Source organism: Hyperolius riggenbachi, chromosome 10 (genome assembly GCF_040937935.1).
Source record: "Hyperolius riggenbachi isolate aHypRig1 chromosome 10, aHypRig1.pri, whole genome shotgun sequence".
Taxonomy (NCBI): Eukaryota; Metazoa; Chordata; class Amphibia; order Anura; family Hyperoliidae; genus Hyperolius; species Hyperolius riggenbachi.
Window position 1 is genome coordinate 168529217 of NC_090655.1, and position 16497 is coordinate 168545713.

General features: G+C 48.8%; 1 protein-coding gene across 2 annotated transcripts in view; it reads right to left on the bottom strand.

Moving 5' to 3' along the window:
- The window catches only part of LOC137533904 (calcium-binding protein 2-like), a 511029-nt gene that overhangs the window by 87756 nt on the left and 406776 nt on the right, over positions 1-16497 (bottom strand). The window lies entirely within an intron of this gene.

A 16497-nucleotide genomic window follows, 5' to 3' on the forward strand; every position in this document is an offset into this window, starting at 1 on the left:
TATCAAATCATTTGCATGATCTTGTTTTGTTGTGAGTTTCCGTATGTTCTACCTGTATGTTAACCCATTTATCTATTGTGCAGCGCTGCGTAAGATGTTGGCGCTTTATAAATACAATAAATAATAATAATAAATAATGAACATGTCTGCTCCCGTTTATATTTTCATTTTGCGCTAAATCAGTGCTGTCCAACTTCGCGTGCATGGAGGGCCGTTTTTTTTTCAGACCACATGGTGGAGGGCCGGCAGACCAAAACAATCTAAACAACCCCCCCCCCCCCCCCCCCGGAAAAAAAATCTAGCAGCAGATTTCCCCACAAAATGCTATTGGAGTGATAGCAGATTCCCCACAAAGTACAACCAGATTGGCAGCAGATTCTCCACAAAATGCACTCAGATTGGCTGCAGATTTGCCCACAAACTGCAATCAGATTGGCTGCAGATTTACCCACAAAATACACAAAGATTGGCTGCAGATTTACCTACAAAAATACACAGATTGGCTGCAGATTTACCCACAAAATACATTCAGATTGGCTGCAGATTTACCCACAAAATATGTTCAGATTGGCTGCCGATTTACCCACAAAATATGTTCAGATTGGCTGCAGATTTACCCACAAAATATGTTCAGATTGGCTGCAGATTTACCCACAAAATACACTCAGATTGGTTGCAGATTTATCCACAAAATACACAAAGATTGGCTGCAGATTTACCCACAAAATACACAAAGATTGGCTGCAGATTTACCCACAAAATACATTCAGATTGGCTGCAGATATGTCCACAAAATGCAGTCAGATTGGCCGCAGATTTACCCACAAAATGCAGTAAGATTGGCCGCAGATTTGCCCACAAAATGCAGTCAGATTGCCCGCAGATGTGCCCAGAAAATGCTGTCATATTGCCCGCAGATGTGCCCACAAAATGCTGTCAGATTGTCCGCAGATGTGCCCACAAAATGCATTCAGATTGCCTGCAGATGTGCCCAAAAAAAGCATTCAGATTGCCCGCAGATGTGCCCACAAAATGCATTCAGATTGCCCGCAGCTGTGCCCACAAAATGCACTCAGATTGCCCGCAGATGTGCCCACAAAATGCTGTCAGATTGCCCGCAGCTGTGCCCACAAAATGCTGTCAGATTGCCCGCAGATGTGCCCACAAAATGCATTCAGATTGCCCGCAGATGTGCCCACAAAATGTATTCAGATTGCCCGCAGCTGTGCCCACAAAATGCATTCAGATTGCCCGCAGCTGTGCCCATAAAATGCATTCAGATTGCCCGCAGATATGCCCACAAAATGCATTTAGATTGCCCACAGATGTGCCCACAAAATGCATTCAGATTGCCTGCAGCTGTGCCCACAAAATGCATTCAGATTGCCCGCAGGTATGCCCACAAAATGCATTCAGATTGCCCGCAGATGTGCCCACAAAATGCATTCAGATTGCCCGCTGCTGTGCCCACAAAATGCATTCAGATTGCCCGCAGATGTGCCCACAAAATGCATTCAGATTGCCCGCAGCTGTGCCCACAAAATACATTCAGATTGCCCGCAGCTGTGCCCACAAAATGCATTCAGGTTGCCCGCAGCTGTGCCCACAAAATGCATTCAGATTGCCCGCAGCTGTGCCCACAAAATGCATTTAGATTGCCCGCAGAGCTAAAATATTTGCACCTGCCCCCCTCGTTGTCCCTCGTGCTGCCGCCAGTAACTCACCTCAGATCGGCAGCGGAGGGCAGGAGATCGGAGCCAGTCAGACCGGCGCATGGCAGCCGCGCAGTGAAGTTGAATGGAGGACGTACGTGACATCATCGGTTACGTCCAGCACGTAAAGTCCCCCGTGCGGCTGTCATGGGCTGGTGTGGCTGGTTCCTATCTTCTGCCGCCGCCGCCGCCGCCAATCTAAGGTGTGTTAGAGGCGGCAGCACGGGGGACAAAGAGGGGGGAGGCTGTAAATATTTATAGTCTGCAGCCGCAGCATGGGGGAAAGGGTTTTTATTTTTAAAATAAATAAATAAATAAAAGTTGCGCAGCCACAGCATGGAGCGGGCGGCAGGGGGGCCGCAGCAGGAGGCCTGGCGGGCCGGATGCGGCCCACGGGCCGCCAGTTGGACAGCACTGGGCTAAATTATCCTTTAACTCTGTAATGCAGCCACTTAGGCATCATTTTTTTACTTCATCAAACACTAACGGTTGGAAACCTAGTCAGGGCAAGATCTAGACTTTGGATGGAAGGCCTTGTCTGCTGTGGTCCCACCTTGATTGAAGGTGATGTGTAATGCCTGGTACACACTGAGATTTCCTGGCAGATTTACTGCAAGATCGATTATTTCCAACATGTCCAATCTGATTTTCGAACAATATTCTAATCGAGTGAAAAGAAAATAGGTTGGAAATCAGATCGGACATGTTGGAAATAATCAACCTGGCAGTAAATCTGCCGGAAAATCTCATTATGCGTACTAGGCATTAAGGCTCGTACACACGCTTGATAGGCTGGAACGATGGGTCCGTCAGAACCTCCCGCTGGGCGGGCGTTCCGGTGACAGTAGAGCGTGTGTACAGTATGTCTGCAGACTGTTATGGCTGCTTCTGAGCCCCAGCGGATCGTTTAGAAACAGCCTTATCAGTCTGCAGACAGACTGTACACACGCTCTACTATCTCTGTAACGCCTGTCCAGCAGGAGGGTCCGACGGACCCGTCGTTCCAGCGAATCAAGCGTGTGTACGCACCTTAAAGGGAACCTAAACTGAGAAGGATATGGATTTTTCATTTTAAAATAATACCAGTTGCCTGACTCTTCTGCTGATCATGTGCCTCTAATACTTTTAGCCACAGCCCTGAACAAGCATACAGATCAGCTGCTCTGACTGAAGTCAGACTGGAATAGCTGCATGCTTGTTTCAGGTATATGATTCAGTGACTACAACAGTTGAATAGATCAGCAGGACTGTCAGGCAACTGGTATTGTTTAAAAGGAAACATTCAAATCCCTTTCAGTTTAGGTTCCCTTTAAGATATCTAGTGGCTCCATTGTGGAGAACAATTGGATGTTCATAAGTATTGACAATGGGATTTCCATGTAGTTTTCAAAAAATCATTTATATTATAATTATATATTATAATTACCATCCATTGTGGTGTGTTTTATCACTGTGTGTCTTATGTTTAAGAGGTTATCTTTAATACACTGAGGGGAAATGCTGGGTCTCTTTGAACATTTCTGTGCTTTCAATCTCTTTCAGGCAGGCAGAGCTAATCTCCAGTGGAGTTAGTCTCCATGTTGTGGGGAACTACATGGAAATCCCTTTGCCGATAAGAGTTTTTGCGAACTTCCTAGCTGCCTATTATAACCAACAGGTGGCATGTCTCCTTTATTCAGCTGAGCCAAAGTACAAAGTTGTTTGATATGGTCCCAGTAGATTAAGCATCAGCACTTGAATCAGTAAACTAGCGTAGCTCTCAACATTCAGTGGAAATGAGTCTCTATAAAATTCACAGTCCCATGCAATTAGGGCATCCAGCTCTAATATCCACAGTTTAAGAAGCACAGCTGAATAGATCGTTTCATCAGAAAAATATATAAACAGATTGCGCTTACTGAATTTCCAGGCTGACCTGTTACAGACCAGCACATACTCATATGGCTATGCCAATCAGATGGGGCTGAGTTCCAGCAGGCTCTCCTCAGGCGTACAAGCAAAATTTCCCCTCACCATACTGTGCCACCTTTCACCGGCAAGCCACCTATGCTCCTTACAAAGACGCTGAGTACAGACCTGGACGTTTTATGCTATATACTCCTTTTTGACTTCCTGACGAAGCAGGATAACGCCTGCAAAACGCGTTGCTATTTATTGTGAAGTGTATCAATGTATCTCTGTTAAAGTGATCTAAGCAGCTCCTGGCTTCAAATAGCTGAAAGGGCTGCCATGTTTCAGGAATTCAAAAACTCCTGCTGCTTTTACAATGTCTTATCCAGGCTAGGTGTGAAATTATTCAAGTGCGTCTTATGTTTTCTGTTTGAAGTACAATGGGGAAGGCTCAGGGTTTGTTTGTGGTCTAATGAGGTGATTTCTTATCAGCCTTCCATCATCTGTTGATCTCTGTCCACAGGTCCTTTCACGGACGCAAGAAGTGTGTATTTTAACCATTAAATGTAAAAAGATGAGGTAAAACAAAAGGTTTTTTTTAAATAATAAACCACATTTTTAGAATGCATTTTTAATTTGCTATAAAGCTGCATTGGGTGTTAAAAATGATGCTCGGTTCACTTTAAAGGTTATAACGTTTAGTGTCCTTTTGGTGTAGGTAAGTCCACCACTGCCTCTCCTTATTTTAAAAGTTTTAGTTGATTTTATTCTTTTGCGCCTCTTTTCACTTGTTTATTGCTCAAGTCCACCCCTGGTGGAGGGGTGTGGCCCCTTTCTTCTTCTTCGGATATGCAGAGAGCAACTTCTTAATCCTGAGTGGGAACAGGTCTAATCTTCCCACCTGCATTTACAGTGGTTGCCTGTGTTTGTGAGTATATCGATACCTTGTCACCTTTCTACCCCATACACCCACGCCATCACCCTGAAGCACCCAGGGCACCCTGAATTTTTTTACCCTTGTTCCCACTGTCCTCCTTACTGCCCCCTTTAAATTTGTGTTTCTAGCACGTACGCTAAAATCGGCGGCCATTGACTTTAACTACCCAAAGACCGCTCCATCTCCTGCTCGGGGGGCGGAGCTCCGACCCCGCCTTCAGTCTCCAAGTGGCTATTGCCACCCGGGAGACTGTTAGATGGCGAAACCGCCGTCTTCACTGTTAGTACAGCACTGCGATCAGCAGCAGCGCTGTACTGGTGATAGCCGTGTGACACGGCTGTCACCCTGGGGGACAAGAGAGCGATCGGCTCTCATAGGCAGAAGCCTCCCTCCCTGAGTCCCAGTTCCTCAGTCTAAAGGTGGCCATACACTGGCCCGATTCCCGGCCGTTTCGACAGCAGATTCGATCCTGGGAAACGCCGCCGACGATCCGATTTCCTCCCGAAATCGGATCGGTCCGTCGATCGCGCCGTGCGGGAAATTACCCTCGATCGCCCGCGGTTAAGTGCGCGTCGCTAGCGGCGGCCGATCCGATGAAAAATACATTACCTGATGCGGGCTCCCGGGCGTCTTCTCTGCATCTTCTCAGCGCTGCACCCGCTCCATCCCGGCGCTTCCTGGGTCACTGTAGTGACCCAGGAAGTTCAAATAGAGGGCGCTCTATTTGAACTTCCTGGTCACGGAGTGACACAGGAAGTGCCGGGATGGAGCGGGTGCAGCGCTGAGAAGATGCAGAGAAGACGCCCGGGAGCCCGCATCAGGTAATGTATACGGGGGGGGGGGGGGGGACAGGCGGCAGGAGCAGCTGAACAGATTGTGATCGGTTTCAGGCTGAAATCGATTCACAATCTGTTTGCAGTAAAGGCAGCCATACGATCCCTATCTGATCAGATTCGATCAGATAGGGATCTGTCAGCTGGTCGATCTGATGGCACATCGACCAGTGTATGGCTGCCTTAAGTAGCAGCAGCGGCACACAGTCAATTGCCGATCCGGCCGCCACCAATCAATTCATCACCAAGCTACTGGCGATGACCTATAGCAGAACGGCACTGCTTCATGCTTGCTGGGTCCGCACAGCAAGTTGGGCTCAAACAATTACTGAGGGAAGGAGGATGGCTGCTGCAGCTATGTTCCCTCTCTTACCCTTCCTGTAGCCGCAGCTGGTTATTTATGCTTAAATCCAGTGTTAAACCAAGGGAGTGCTGAGCAGGACTGGCTGTAGCAGAGCTTAGATTGGGCACAAGCAAGGTTCTCAGTGCAGCCTTCCTAATCCCCTCTCCCCTGCAATTGTGCTTTCCCTGTGCAGCAAGCTCAGTGCAAAGGGAAGGAGAACTGATAAGGGGAGCCAGAATACAGGGGACTGGAGGATCTGATGCCAGGTTCTTTCTGCTGCTCTCCCCAACTACCCCTTCATCTTATTGCTCCACCATCCTGACTTCAAACCCCTCCTACCCTGGCTGACTCTTTCCTCCCTCCAGCAGTCTGCAGTCACCCCTCCCTACCCTGGCTGACCATTTCCTTTTCCTAGCAGGCTGCAGTTACCTCTCCCTACCATGGCTGACCCTCCGGAAGCAGGAGATTTGGGCGCATGAGACAAGTGGACAAAAAGGGCGCCCCATTCACTCTCATTATAAATATCGTTTAATGGGCGCCGAACAGGGAAAAAAAGGCGCCGGAGATTATTAACGTTTTACAAACGGTGCCCGGAGATTTTTAAGGTTTTATAACTGCGCTTGTGATGATTTAACTTTACAAGATGAGCCCGTGACGAATAACGTTTATAAAGATACTAAGTCACTATTTCTAAAACATTTCTAAAACATTATTATCCACCCAAAAAAATGATTTACATTTTTTTATTTAAATTTTTTATTTATTAATGTTTGTAAAACATTATTATCCATAGGGGGTCTTAAGTTTAGGCACCACCAGGGGGGTCTTAGGTTTAGGTACCAACAGGGGGGCTCTTAGGTTTAGGCACCACCAGGGGGGTCTTAGGTTTAGGCACCAACAGGGGGGGTCTTAGGTTTAGGCACCACCAGGGGGGTCTTAGGTTTAGGCACCACCAGGGGGGTCTTAGGTTTAGGCACCACCAGGGGGTCTAGGGGTTAGGGATAGGTACAGGGAGGGCTTTGGGGTGGTTAGTTTTAGGCACCACCAGGGGGGTCTTAGGTTTAGGCACCACTAGGGGGGTCTTAGGTTTAGGCACCACCAGGGGGGTCTTAGGTTTAGGCACCACCAGGGGGGTCTTATGTTTAGGCACCAACAGGGGGTCTAGGGGTTAGGGATAGGTACAGGGAGGGTTTTTAACAAACATAAATATAAGTTTCAGTTTAGAAACAGGGAAGATTAACGTTTTAAGAATTGCCGATCTCATACACATTATTTAATGATTTATAAATTCTTAAAACACTATTTGTAAACGAAATTCTACACAATATTTTTATAAACGATAATATCGTTTACACCACGCGCCCTTTTTTCCCGACGCCCTTTTTTGATGTACGCAACCCTCCCTCCAGTAGGCTTCAGTCACACTCTCATCCACCCCTGTTTTACCCTGGCTGAACCTTACCCCACCCCCCCCCCCCCCAGCAGGCTGCAATCACCTCTTCCTACCCTGGCTGCCCCTTTCCTACTGCCTAGCAGGCTGCAGTCACCTCTTCCTACCCCGGCTGACACCCCCCCCCCCCCCCGTCCCACGGAAGCTGCAGTCACCTCTCCCTGCTTGGGTGACCCTTTTGTCCCCCCAGCAGGCTGCTGGCACCTGGGCTAAGGCTGTGAAGGGGCTACTTAGTTCTGTCCCCCCCCCCCCAGGCAGAAAAGTCCCAGTCCTCCCCTCCCCAAGTTGCTAAAGTAGACAGAGGTGACAGAGACTTAATGGGACCAGGGATCTTCTGGAAGCCCTGGGCTCAGGTTGGCTTCCTGACTGTCCACTGTCCACTGCCCAGGCAGATGAGGCAGCACCAGTGAGCATGTGTGCTTGTGGTCTACAGCAGGTCACAGACAGTGACCATGGCACAAGGACACCTTGGAAGCTCTGGCTGGCTCTCTGTTCCCTACATCTTACTATCTGCTCTTCGTTGACTACAGCTCAGCATTTAACACCATCGTACCTAGCCAGCTGATCAACAAACTCTATGCACTAGGGTGTTTCTCCCTCCATATGTAGCTGGTTATTGGACTTTCTTACAAATTGCTCTCAAGCTGCCAGATTAGGAAAACACACATCCTCCACCCTTACCCTGAGGACTGGCGTGCCACAGGGCTGTGTACTAAGCCCTCTCCTCTATGCACTTTTCACCCATGACTGCCAGCCTAGACTATTCATACCTCGAACATAATTGTCAAGTTTGCAGATGATACCACTGTCATTGGGCTTATATCGGAAAATGAGGAAGCTGCCATAGGCAAAAGCAGGGGGGGATTACAGCTGCCCAGAATCCCCCCTCGGACCAGGGTCAGTGCAGTGTCTGGGTACAGGCACAAGTTGAGACACCAGAATATCTGCAGGCATCCTGCAGCTCACAGCACTGCCCCCTTTCTTTCCCTGCTACAGTTGACTTTAGATGGAGCACAGGGGTGTAGCAATAGTAGGTGCAGAAGTAGCGACTGCATTGGGGCCCTTGGGCCAGAGGGGCCCTGAAGGGTCCACCCTCTATCATTAGCTCTCTGTTGGTCCTGTGCTGGTAATAATCACATCTATAGATGCTTTGAATAGTAGTAATCCTTAACACACTGTTCCCCATCCCCTTCTTGCACCTCTGACACTGTGGTTGTCCTTGGCAGGTTTTGATGCGCCATATCAATTGTTATGTATAGAGTGCTTTGGGAGGCCCCTGTCCCCCTGTAAAACTTGCACTGGAGCCCACAGTTCCTTAGCTATGCCACTGATGGAGCAGCAGTGTGTGTACAGAGCATGAGGCAGCTCTGGGGCACTTAAAGGACAACTGAAGTGAGAGGTATATGGAAGCCAGGGGCGTAACAATAGGCCCTGCAGCGCCTGCGCCCGCGGGGGGGCCCGGCCCCCCCCTGGGGCCCGCTCGGGGCCGTTTTTTGGGTGCTGGAGGGGTGGCAGCATGAGGGAAAAGCCTTGCCCACAGTCGGCGGGGAGAGAGGAAGTTCCCCCCTCTCCCTCACCTCTGGGCTCTCCCCTCTGCGCTCCCCTCCAGCTAGTGAACCTGTGTGGGCAGCGAGCAGCAGCGGCGGCAGGATACATACCTTCTTCCTTGCGTTCCATCGCCGCCTTCTCGCTCTAGCGGCTGACGTCACTTCCGGAAGCCCACACAGGTTCACTAGCTGGAGGGGAGCGCAGAGGGGAGAGCCCCGAGGTGAGGGAGAGGGGTGAACTTCCCCTCTCCCCGCTGACTGTGGGCAAGGCTTTCCCCTCATGCTGCCACCACTCCAGCACCCAAAAACCGGCCACGAGCGGGCCCCGGGGGGGGCGCTCTGAAATTCTGCAGGGGGGGGGGGGCCGGTGGGGCTTAGTTACGCCCCTGATGGAAGCTGCCATATTTATTTCCTGTTAAACAATACCAGTTGCCTGGCAGCCCTGCTGATCTATTTGGCTGCAGTAGTGTCTGATTAACACCAGAAACAAGCATGCAACTAATCTTGTCAGATCTGACAATAATGTCAGAAACACCTGGTCTGCTGCATGCTTGTTCAGGGTCTATGGCTAAACGTATTAGAGGCAGAGGATAAGTAGGGCAGCCAGGCAACTGGTATGGTTTAAAAGGAAATAAATATGGCAGCCTACATATCCATATCACTTCAGTTGTCCTTTAATAGAGTCAGGTATGAGCACAGCCCTGTGCCCTGCTATGTGAATGCTTCACTTTCCCCTTCATTAGCAATGTCGGCTGTCCTTATTATTATCTGTATCCAAACTGCTCCTAATCAATCCCGCTGTCGATTGGGAGCAAATCGGGTGGGAAATTGCATTATGTGTACCTAGCATGATGTCCTACCATATTATTGTAGCACTCACTCCCGCAGGCTGCTGTAAGAGTTGGGTTCTCCTACTGTCCCCAGTGATGACCCGTCCTGTGAAAGGACCCTTTAATACTCTGACACACCAATAACTATAAGGGGTTTTATTAGAGGCAGACAAGATGCCCTGGGAGAAGGGTGTGGGCAAAACAGGATTCACAATGGTATAGGGGTACAATGGCATCAGATAAAAGCAACAGCTTAGTGACAGTGGGTTAGTGAAGCAGAAACAGCAGTTCAATAGTGCAACAGTCATAAATAGAGTTTGTTCCCCTGTCCACCCGGGAAGAGACTCTGCCCCTTAATGCACTGGGTGAGAGAGAGACAGACTGCTGTACAATTCTTTACAATCAAACAGGCAAACAGTTATATGCAATTCACACAAATAGCAGAGGAGGTGCAACTAGCTACTGCACTTAGCTAAAACATTTCAAACCCTGACTAACCACTGGCCAGTGGTGAAACTGCTATAAAGTCTGCTAGCGATGGGGCCCATTTCAGCTAAAGTTGGAACGCCCAGCTCTCCAAAGGACTCTGAGATGAGAGGGGCAGGGGCCCCTTCCCGCTCGCCAGGCGAAGGCACAATTAAACCCAAAGTACTGTGGCCACAGGCCTCTCACCCGTCTCGTTGCTGCAGCAAGCAACACTCAGGTAGGGCTTGTCCTCTGGGCTGGGTGAGACGATTCTTCCTGTCTGGTCGCTGGTGGCTTGTTTCGGATCCAACTATCAGCCCTCCTGCTATCCTGGCTTCATCGCATCAATTGGAGCCCGATTTTACTCCTCTTTCTGCCCAGGTCCGTTCCTCTAAAACACATGCAGATCCCTTGCGCAGAGGCTGGGACAGAGAGACCCACATGTCTCTCCAGCATTCCTCCTTTTGTCCTCCCCCTCTCTCTTTGTTCTCTTTCTTTGTTCTCTCTCTTCCTCTTGTCCTTCCCCCTTCACCCCCCTCTGTCCACTTCCTTTAGCTCTGAAAGAGGGGTCAGGTTGACATTGTGTGGTGGGTATAAATATTGCAGTCTCAATCCACTGATGTTACACTCTCCCCCCACTGAAAGTCTTTGGTCCCCAAAGAACAAAGTTTTAACTACACATTATCTAACTTAACCACTTCGCATCCAGACCTTGTTTTCCCCTTATTGACCAGAGCAGTTTTGATGCTTTAGCGGTGTCCCTATTCAATCAGCAATAACTTTATCCCTACTCACTACACCTAAATGATCTATATATCGTTTTTTTCAAGACAAACCAGGCTTTCAATGGGGGGTATTTAGTCCCAAGAACAATTTTGTTTTCTAGGCATTTTAATTGAAAAAAGGGAACAAAAATTAAAAAAATGCATTATTTCTCAGTTTTTAACAATTCCAGTTTAAAAATAAAAAGTACCACAGTTTATAAAACCATTCCACCAGTTAATGTCCCCCCTAATATAGTCAGATGTGCCCCGAGTATCAGCCCAACCTTCCCAGTTTAGCCAGATGTGACCCCAATATCGGCACCCCGGTATAGTCAGATGTGTCCCATGTATCTACCACCCCCCAGTACAGAGAGACAGTAACGCCGCCAGGATTGGCACCCCTCATTATAGGCAGTTGTGTCCCCCGGATAAAATGTCCCCCTTTATAGCCATATGTACCCCCAGAATTGCCCCCCCCCCCACCAATTATAGCCAGATGTGCCCCCAGTATTAGGTTACCCCCTCCCCCAGATAATCAAATGATCCCCCATTGTCAGATGTCATCCCCCCCAGTTACCCAGATGCCTGGCAGTTTTTTTGCACCCCCAAATCCCCCCCCTCCCCCCCCCCCCCCAGTGTGGGTAGCCAGATGTATGCACCCCCCCCCCATTAGGCAGCCCCTCCGTGCACAGATGCTAAAAAAATGTAAATAAAGCCACCTCTCTCACCTTACCTCGTTCCAGCGATGAGCCTGCAGCCCGAGCATCCGATCCCAGCTCTGATCTCAGCCGCGTATTGCCGGTGACCCGGGTCCCGGCTTGATGACGTCATCAAGCCGGGACCCGGGTCACCGGCAATACGTGGCTGAGTTCAGAGCTGGGATCGGATGCTCAGGCTGCAGGCTCATCGCTGGAACGAGGTAAGGTGAGAGAGGCGGCTTTATTTACATTTTTTTTAGCCATCTGTGCACGGAGGAGGGGGAGATGAAGGATCACGCTGTTTGTTACAGCGGTGATCGTTCATCCGCGGGGGGGTCACTAATTGGCTACAAGGGAACATGTTCCCTTTTGCCAATTAGTAAGGCAACCGACAGTGCCGGGGGGTGCGCTCTGAAGCGCACCTGTCCCTGCACAAAAGGGCTTAAGGCAGGTCAGTATATCTACGTGGCTGTGGCTTGGAGAGTGCCACAGCTGACGTAGATATACTGTAGTGGTGGGGAAAGTGGTTAATACCTACATGTAACTAGGTAACTGAAGCTATCCTGAGTTGTGGGCAGTGGGACTTCCCACCATGGTGTGTTGAGTACAGGGCAGGGGGTATCACACACTGGTACAGTGGTCTGATGTACTTGTGTCTCAGTAGATTTGCAGACGGTGGTGATGGCTTCTTCAGAACTGTTTCCTCTGGAGTCATATGTCAACCTCAGGGGAGGTTTGATCTGTCACCTGGTTCTCTGCTTCATAGGCTCTAGGGGTTCTCTGGCAGGGAATTCAGTTACAACCTCTCTCATGGGGCATTCTGTTACAATCTCTTGAGGTGGCATTGATGGGGTCTCAGTAATAGTTTGGATCTCTCCTTCCTCTTCAGGCTCACTGAGTACCCGTTCTGGCCCCTCCTCAACCTGGGCCCGTGGTATGAATTCTTGTGCATCAGGTCTTAATGGCCTAGAGTAGTTTTCCTCTATAGGCAGTGTGAAAACAATGGGGTCAAACCGCCACAGCCATTCCATCTCCAGGTTCTCTTCCTCGTCATCCTCTTCTTCCTCTGCAGTAGAAGGCAATTGTGACCGAGTTACTGGGGTTCGTTTAGGCAGGGATGGTTCACGTGGAGGGGGCACCTGCACTGTTTCATTCAGAGGTAGAAGGTGATTGCGGTGCCAAGTCTTCAAGGGCCCTGTTATCCCCTCTGGATGGAGCTGATACACTGGAAGGCCGGGCAACCGTGCACAAGCAATGTATGGCTGTGAGCTCCACCGATCAGCTAACTTCTGCTTCCCATGAAGGCCCAGGTTCCTTAATAACACCCTGTCACCCGGTTGTACGTCATGAACCCGAACCCTCAGATCATATTTTCTCTTGTTTTGCTGTTCCCGAATATTGGAAGCAGTTTGAGCCTTTTCATAGGCAGTTTTCAGGTTCCTCCGAAGACGGTCAACATAGCTTTTATGAGATGCAGCTGAAGTCCCGTCAGTGGAGATGCCAAAAGCAAGATCCACTGATAGCCGAGCTTCTCTCCCAAACATTAGCATGTAAGGTGAATATCCTGTTGTATCATGCTTTGTGCTGTTGTATGCATGGACCACTGCTGAGACATATTTTGCTCCAGTGCTGCTTCTTTCCAGAGGTAAGTGTCCCTAACATATTCAAAAGTGTGCAATTGAACCGCTCGGGTTGCGGATCGCCCTGGGGGTGGTAAGGAGTAGTCCGTGACTTTTGCACCCCCAGCACTTGCAATAACTCTTTGATGAGTTTACTCTCAAAGTCTCGACCTTGGTCTGAATGAAGCCACTGCGGTAGTTCATAATGGACAAAGAACTTCTCTACTAGGACTTTTGCTACTGTGGAAGCTTTTTGGTCCCTCGTGGGGAAAGCTTGGGCATATCGGGTGAAGTGATCAGTCACCACTAAGATACTACCTTGTCCGCTCATATCTGGTTTCAGGCACAGCTAATCCATGCATACCAACTCCATGGGCCCTTGGCTCTGTAGATGACCGATTGGGGGCAGATCTAGTGGGCAAGGTCTTCCGCTGTATACACCGCAGACAGGAGTGACAGTAGCTTTCTACTTCAGCCCTCATACAGGGCCAGTAGAATCTATCTTTGACTAGGCTGAGGGTCCTCTCTGCTCCCAAATGACCATGGTCATCATGCAAGGCCACTAGTATTGTCTCTCTGTGTTTTTCAAGAAGGAATAACTGCCACTTTTCTTCCAGATCATCAACAGGAGCTCTACGGTAGACCAGTCCATCTCGGAGCTGTAGCCGATTCCATTCTCTGTAAACCATCTTGGCCTTCTCAACAGATTCAGTTTGCAGGAGCTCTGGCCGTTGGCTTTCTAGGCCCTCCAGGGTCAGTCGGCAGAGGGGATCTTCTGACTGGTCCTGCTTCAGATCCCTTTTTTTAAGGATGGGCAAGCTTCCATCCTTCAATTGGGTCAGGTTGCAGTAGAGTTTGGGGACCCCTTTTGTACTGACTCCAACAACTTCAGCCCCTGTCACTCCTCTGACCCAATGTTCTGCCCCCTGGCATAAGGCTTGTATCCCTTCTGGGGTCAGCTGAGTCCAGTCTCTTTCTGAAGCTCCGGTGTTATGAGGCCTTCTGGACAGAGCATCAGCATCTCTGTTCCCCACTCCTGGTCGATACTCAGCCAGTGCAGCTAGCCATCGGTGTCCTGTAGCATCTAACTTAGCAGTAGTGAGGATGTATGTGAGTGGGTTGTTGCCTGTCTTGACTACAAACTCAGCCCCATACAGGTAGTCCCTGAGCTTGTCTACTACTGCCCATTTAAGAGCCAAGAACTCCAGCTTGTGGGTAGGATAGTTCTTCTCAGATGGGGAGAGACTTCGACTCACATAAGCAACAGGTCCTAGATGCCGTTCATGCTCTTGGTACAGCACTCCACCGAGCCCATCTCTACTAGCGTCCACATGCAGTTCATAAGGAAGAGTAGGATCAGCATAGGCTAGGACTGGGGCATGGGTTAGACTCCACTTCAGCTGCTGAAATGCTTCCTCACAACGAACGGACCACTCTTCCTGTATTGACTCTCGAGGTCTTCTGGGCCCTTTAGCTGATTGAGCCTCGTCTGAAAGCTTTGAGTCACTTTCCTCACCTTCTTCTTTAAGAGCTTCATTCTTTAAGAGCTCAGTAAGGGGTTGTGCCATCTTGGCAAAACCCTCCACAAATCTTCGGTAATAGGAGCAAAACTCCAGGAATGATCTCAATCCTGCTACATCTTGCGGTCTAGGCCAATTGACCACAGCTTCCAGCTTCTTGGGGTCTGTGGCCACGCCTTCAGCTGAGACTACGTGCCCCAGATAGGTGACAGAAGGTTGGCAAAACTGGCACTTCTCAAGGGACAGTTTCCGTCCCTCTTCCTGAAGTCGACTCAGTACTTTCTCCTGCCTTTGCTCATGCTCCTCCAGTGTTATTCCAAAGATAATCAAGTCATCCAGATACACCAAGACTTCTAGCAGATGCATGTCTCCCACTGTGCGCTCCATCAGCCTCTGGAAGGTTGCAGGCACTCCTGAAAGACCTTGAGGCATTCTTTCAAATTTGTAGAACCCCAAAGGGCAGATAAAAGCGGTCTTCTCTTTGTCATCTGGGTGCATGGGAATTTGGTAATACCCACTGCGCAAATCCAGCACACTGAACCACTTAGCTCCTGTTAGGCAATGTAGGGCATCTTCTATTTGTGGGGTTGTGTACTGATCTTGGGTGGTACGACGGTTAAGAGTGCGATAGTCTATGCACATTCGGATGGGACCATCGTTCTTCCGAACCACCACTATGGGGGAGGCATAGGGACTTCGGAATTCATGGATCACTCCAGCTCTCTTCAACTCCGCAATCTGTTCCCTCAAATCTTCCAAATCCCCAAATGGAATCCGACGAGATCTCTCTCTAAAAGGCTTGTCTTCCTGTAGGCGTATGCGATGTTGAGTACTTTTTGCACACCCAACATCAAATTCACTCTTGGAGAATAACTCTTGCTGTTTCAGAAGCAGGGCTTGAATCCTGTTCTTCCATTCTGGAGATATTGGGGAGTCTGCTGGGTAGAAACAGTCTACAGGGATCCCATCTTCAGCTCCCCCCACTGAAATGGATGGCGAAATTGGGGTGACTTAGCCCACCTGTCCAAGAATAGTAAAGGTAGGGAGACACCGAGAGCCCAATATGGTGTAGTATGTACTGGCAGTATAGTGAAGGTGAATAAATTGTAAGAATGATACTCACAAGTCAGGGTTACCTTCCAGGTAACCACTGTATAGGCAGGCGGGGAGATTAAACCTGTCCCCACTCAGGATTAAGAAGTCGCTCTCTGTAGATTAGAAAAAAGGGGCCAATTCCCCTCCACTAGGGGTGGACACAGTATCGTAAGCAATGTAACAGAGGCGCCAAAAGTATAAAATTAGATAAAATGTTTAAAAGACAGGGAGGTAATGGGTGGACTTACCTCCCTGATGCAGACACAGATAAAAGTCGGGTTTTCGACAAAATAACGTTTTATTTTAAAACTCCAATATTTTGCAACGCGTTTCGTGGGCTCAACCCACTTCATCAGGTTATAAAAGGAGCAATCAAACACTGTAGGACAGTCACAGAAGAAACAAAGCCGCTGAGTATTCCATTCTAATATGTCCTTATGATAGTAGTTTTCTTATTACATATAAATATATATATATATATATATACATATTCCTAGTGTGATAGCTTTCAGTACGCATGTAACCACATGCACACAGATCTATACAAATATATACAGATGCATACATGCAATAGAGGGTAGATGTAGATCCCTCTCAATTCAGTGAAGTACAGTTGAAAGTACTAACTATGTTAATTTGTGACAATAGTTAATGGTGGTAAGTATGGTGTGAAACAAAAAACAATTGTAATTGATTAAATAACAGCCTAACGCTGATGTAGAATAAACATAAAAGTGGTTGTTAGACATCAATAGTGGGAGCGCTGTGGGGGGTTTTTAGTGGGTAAAAAGATG